The sequence below is a fragment of the Hirundo rustica genome, chromosome 4, assembly GCF_015227805.2.
Source record: "Hirundo rustica isolate bHirRus1 chromosome 4, bHirRus1.pri.v3, whole genome shotgun sequence".
Lineage (NCBI taxonomy): Eukaryota > Metazoa > Chordata > Aves > Passeriformes > Hirundinidae > Hirundo > Hirundo rustica.
The window spans coordinates 284,946-290,956 of NC_053453.1; positions in this window are offsets into that span (position 1 = coordinate 284,946).

Genomic DNA, 6,011 nt, shown 5'->3' on the forward strand with positions numbered 1-6,011 from the left:
AGGGAGAGCCCGGCCGTGCCCGGGGTCCCGCAGCCCCGTGCCCGCGCTCCCTCCGTGCCGCCCGCAGGTCCTGGTGCTGACGGGTGTCACCCTCCCGGCCGCGCTGCTCAGGTGGGTCCTGTCCCCTGTCCCCTGGTGGTGGCACCTGGGGCTGGCAGCGGCTCTGCCGGGACATTCATCACCCGCCCTGTCCCCTGCAGCCTCCTGGGCAGCGGATCCGTCCTGGCTGTCACCTCCTGGCAGGGGCGCTGCTGCCACATCCAGGTGAGTGTCACCGGCTGGTGGCAGTGTCACTGCTGCCACATCCAGGTGAGTGTCACTGTCCTGGCATTGCTGCCACATCCAGGTGGGTGTCACCGGCTCCTGGCAATGCTGCCACATCCAGGTGAGTGTCACTGTCCTGCCATTGCTGCCACATCCAGGGGAGTGTCACCGGCTGCTGGCACTGTCACTGCTGCCACATCCAGGGGAGTGTCACCAGCTGGTGGCAGTGTCACTGCTGCCACATCCAGGGGAGTGTCACCAGCTGGTGTCACTGCTGCCACATCCAGGTGAGTGTCACTGTCCTGGCACTGCTGCCACATCCAGGTGGGTGTCACCGGCTGGTGGCAGTGTCACTGCTGCCACATCCAGGGGAGTGTCACCGGCTCCCAGGGACACAGGGCTGGGTCTGGCCCCAGCTAAGCCCGAGGCAAAGCCCCGGGTTTAAAGCCCCGTGCGGGGGGCAGGAGGTGCAGGATGCCCAACCCCTGGATCAACGCCGGCCCCCGGGAGCCGCCGGGCCCAGGCCGGGAGGGGCCGCGGGAGCCGCCGGAGCTGCTGCCAGCCGAGCTAAGGCGCTGCCCCGTCCCCAGCTGCGGCCGCTGTTCCTCCTGGCCCTGGCGGATTTCCTGGGCGCCGCCGCGCTGCTGGGCACGGGAACCATCCCGCTGCTGCCCGCCCCGCTCTCCGTGCCCGCCTACGCCGCCTGTCCCTACGGGCGGATGCTGACCACGGTAAGGGGACGCTGCTGGGGACAGCTGGCGCCTGTCCTGGGGTCACCGTCCTGGGGTCACCGTCCTGGGGTCACCCCTCGCGGTGGGCACCGGGGCAGCTCTGCCGGGGGACGGCGGGGTCGGGGTGTGGGGCACGAGGAGGGGACGGACAGCGGCGGTGGAAGGTGCCCTGGCAGCGCTGGACACAGCAGGGTCCCTTGTCCCTGTCCCTGTGTCCCTGTCCTTGTGTCCCTGTCCCTGTGTCCCTGTCCCTGTGTCCCCATATCCCCGTGTCCCTGTCCCTATTCCTGACCTTTTCCCTGTCCCTGTCCTTGTGTCCCTGTCCCTGTGTCCCTGTCCCTGTGTCCCTGTCCCTGTCCCTGTCCCTCTCTCTCCAGACCTCCTTCGCCGTCTCGTTCCTCATGCTGGTTGTTTACGCGTACGAATCGCACCGCACGGTCCTGGGGGGCCGAGCGCGGCCCCCGGCAGCGCTGCAGGTCCGTGCCTCGCCCGGGCACCGCCGGGAACCGTCCGGGAACCGTGCGGGAACCGTCCGGGCCGCGCACGGCCCCGCCAGCACGGGGGGAGCAGCGGGGCCATCCAGGGCAGCCCCTCTGGCCCGGAACTCGGGGTTCAGCCCCTTTGGCCCAGAATTCGGGGTTCAGCCCCCTTTGGCCCGGAATTCGGGGTTCAGCCCCTTTGGCCCGGAATTCGGGGTTCCCCGGGCTCCGGCCGCACCCCAGCCCCGGCTCACGCCGCTTCTCCCGCAGGAGCGGAGCCGCTGCCTGGAGAGCGCCCGGCAGGGAATTCCCTACGTCCTGGCCTGGTAGGTGCCGGGATCGCCCCGGTTGTGCGGGATGTCCCGGGATCTCACCCGGGCTGTGCGGGATGTCCCGGGATCTCTCAGCCTGGTTGTGCGGGATGTCCCGGGATCTCTCAGCCCGGCCGTGCCGGTTGTCCCGGGATCTCTCACCCCGGCCATGCCGGTTGTCCCGGAGCTCTCACCCCTCTCTTTTCCCGAGGCTGCTGCCGGCTCTGACGCTCCTGGCTCAGCTGCTCTCCCGCGGCGGCTCCGCCACCGACATCGCGCCCGTGGTGCCCTGGCACGGCGGCGGCTCCAACGCCACCTTCGGCCTTTACTGCTCCAGGTAGGGCCCTGGGCCCCCCGGGGCACCTCCGGGACACCGGGAGAGGCCTGGGCACCACCGGCACCGCTCTGTCCTTGCAGCTGCCTCCTCCTGATCCACCCCCGCCACGACATCTGCTCCCAGGTGGGCGCTGCCCCTCCCTGCGGGCCCGCGGGGGCTCGGGGGGCTCGGGGGTCGCTGGCCCGGCCCCGCTCATTTCCCTTCGCCCCCCCCCGCCCCAGTCCGGCGGGGACAAGAACGCGGGGCTGGAGGAGAAAATCATCTTCCTGCTCTACGTGCTGCTGGTGCTCGGCTGCTGCTCGGTGAGGTCCCGGCCGCGGGGGTGGCACCGGGGGTCCGCAGCGCCGCGCTGAGCCCCGGACCCCCGCAGCTCCTGTACCGGCGGGTGCGGCTGCGGTACCGGGGCAGGGCGGCGCTGCCGCTGCTGAGCCGGGGCACGGACCGCGCCTTCGGGGCCCGGAGCGGCCGCAGCGTCAGCAGAGCCTCGCTGTGCTTCCAGCTGCTCTTCGTGCTCTGCTGGGCGCCAGGCAAGGCCGGGGGGTGTCCCCAGCACCCCGACACTGCAGGGTCACATTCGGGGTGTCCCCATTCCTGCAGGGTCACATTGGGAGTGTCCCCAGCACCCCCAGCCCTGTAGGGTCACATTTGGGGTGTCTCCAGCTCCCCTAACCCTGCACGGTCACATTCGGGGTGTCCCAAAGCCCCCCAACCCTGCAGAGTCACATTCGGGGTGTCCCCAGCCCTTCAGGGTCACATTCGGGGTGTCCCAAAGCCCCCACAACCCTGCAGAGTCACATTCAGGGTGTCCCCAGCACCCCCAGCCCTGTAGGGTCACACTGAGGGTGTCCCAAAGCCCCCCAGCCCTGCAGGGTCACATTTGGGCTGTCCCACCAAGGAATGTCCTTCTGTGTCCCGCCCACAGCCTTCCTCCTCACCCTCCTCTCCTTCAGCAGCATCAGCCCTGCCTCGCTCTTTGTCCTCTACGTGACCACGGTGAGTGAAGCTTGTCCCCGTCCCACGTGGGAGCTGGGACAGCCCTCGGGGACACCCCGGGCACGCCCTGAGCCGCTGTCCCCGTGTCCCCCAGACCCTGAGCGGGTCCCTGCAGGGCTCTGAGCCGCTGTCCCCATGTCCCCCAGGCCCTGAGTGTGTCCCTGCAGGGCCCTGAGCCGCTGTCCCCGTGTCCCCAGATCCTGAGCGTGTCCCTGCAGGGCCCTGAGCCTCTGTCCCCGTGTCCCCCAGGCCCTGAGTGTGTCCCTGCAGGGCTCTGAGCCGCTGTCCCCGTGTCCCCCAGGCCCTGAGCGTGTCCCTGCAGGGCTCTGAGCCGCTGTCCCCGTGTCCCCCAGGCCCTGAGCGTGTCCCTGCAGGGCTCTGAGCCGCTGTCCCCTCATCCCCCAGGCCCTGAGCGTGTCCCTGCAGGGCTCTGAGCCGCTGTCCCCATGTCCCCAGACCCTGAGCGTGTCCCTGCAGGGCCCTGAGCCGCTGTCCCCATGTCCCCCAGGCCCTGAGCGTGTCCCTGCAGGGCTCTGAGCCGCTGTCCCCATGTCCCCCAGATCCTGAGCGTGTCCCTGCAGGGCTCTGAGCCGCTGTCCCCGTGTCCCCCAGATCCTGAGTGTGTCCCTGCAGGGCCCTGAGCCGCTGTCCCCTCATCCCCCAGACCCTGAGCGTGTCCCTGCAGGGCTCTGAGCCGCTGTCCCCGTGTCCCCCAGGCCCTGAGCGTGTCCCTGCAGGGCTCTGAGCCGCTGTCCCCGTGTCCCCCAGGCCCTGAGCGTGTCCCTGCAGGGCTCTGAGCCGCTGTCCCCATGTCCGCAGATCCTGAGCGTGTCCCTGCAGGGCTCTGAGCCGCTGTCCCCGTGTCCCCCAGGCCCTGAGCGTGTCCCTGCAGGGCTTCCTGCACAGCCTGGCCTACGGCTGGATGAGGGAGAACTTCCGCCGGGATGTGCTGGCCCGGAGCTGCTCCCTGCACAGCCCCGGGGGGCTGGAAGCGTTCTACGATGACTCCCTGGGGGCTGTTCCCTGAGATCCCACCTCATCCCATCCCATCTCATCCCATCCCATCCCATGGATCCCATCCCATCCCACCCCATCCCACCTCATCCCATCCCATCCCATCCCATCCCATCCCATCCCTGGGGGCTGCTCCTTGAGATCCCACCTCATCCCATCCCATCCCATCCCATCCCATCCCATCCCATCCCATCCCATCCCATCCCATCCCACCCCATCCCTGGGGGCTGCTCCTTGAGATCCCACCTCATCCCATCCCATCTCATCCCATCCCATCTCATCCCATCCCATCCCACCCCATGGATCCCATCCCATGGATCCCATCCCATGGATCCCATGGATCCGATCCCATTCCATCCCACCCCATGGATCCCATCCCATCCCACACCATGGATCCCATCCCATCCCACCCCATGGATCCCATCCCATTCCATCCCACCCCATGGATCCCATCCCATGGATCCCATGGATCCCATCCCACCTCATCCCATCCCATCCCGTCCCGTCCCGTCCTGTCCCATCCCGTCCCGTCCCGTCCTGTCCCATCCCATCCCAGGTGGGATTTGCGCACTCCCAGCAGCTCAGGCAATCCTGGAATGGTTTGTGTGGGAAGGGAGCTCTGTGCCACCCCTGCCACGGCAGGGACACCATTCCCTGCTCCCGGTGTCCTAGATGTCCTGGATGTGGCCCCTCGTGCCCGGAGCAGTTTGGGGAGGGCCCAGGTGGGGCTGGGCAGGTCCCACACCCGCTGGAGACCCCCCAGCTTCCAGCCCCTGCTCCGTGCGGATTCACAGGGGCAGAGCACGGAATCCTGGAACCACTGAGGCTGGAAAAGCAGCTGTGGCTCATTCCCTGGATCCCTGGCAGTGCCCCAGGCCAGGCTGGACACCGGGGACAGTGGGAGGTGTCCCTGCCATGGCACGGGTGGCACTGGGGGGCTCTGGGGTCCCTTTATCCCAACCGTTCCAGGACTCTGGGATACTGGGGCTGCAGGAGATGGGCTCTGGCCTCCCTGGGAGGAATGCAAAGCTACAGATGCAGCACAGAATTCCCGAAGGAGGGAGTTGGGGCTGCTGAGGAGCAGCTGCAGATGGAGCAGCCCCCGCTGCGGGGGGGACTGCAGAGCCCTGCGGATGTGGCACTCGGGGACACGGTCACTGGTGGCCTCGATGGGCTCCAAGGCTTTTCCAGCCCAAACGCCTCCGTGATTCCGTGCCTTGGGAAGGGGAGAGGGACACAGAGCCACCCACAGGTGCTGGGCACCGGGAACCCTCCGGAAAACCGGGATGGACGGGTGTCCGAGAGCAGGGACAACCGTTCCCAAGCCAATAAACCTCGCCAGCCTCCGGACCAGGACCCGGCTCGGCTCCGGGGATTGTTTCCCACTGGGATTTCCTCCTTCGCAGGAGGGTTTGGGGCCCGCAGGGACGCACCCGGGATGTGTACGGGATTTACACCATCCCCAAGGACGCTGCTCGGAATTCCCCGCTGCAGCAGGGCACTGACACACCCAGCGGCCTCCTGCTGCCCCTGCCGGGCTGCAGAGGGGAAATTCGGGAAGAGTTCAGCCCCCTCTGAGCCCCACCAATTCCGATGGAAATGGCGCAGCTGCACTGGGAGCACTGGGAGCACTGGGAGCTGCCCCAGCTCGGGGCAGGGACAACCCAAAATCCCACCACGAGCGGAGCTGCCGCGCTCGGCCCCTCCGGGCTGCCACGTCCCTCCCGAGCCGTTTTTTTTTAGGCTAAAATCGTGTCCCTGGATGGCCCGTGGGGCGCAGCACTGCAGCTCCGCAGCACCAGCGCCCGGCGGAGCACCAGAGGCGCCAGCAAATCCATTCCCAGGGCAGGAAGGGGACGCCGGGCACGGGAGCCGCCTCTGG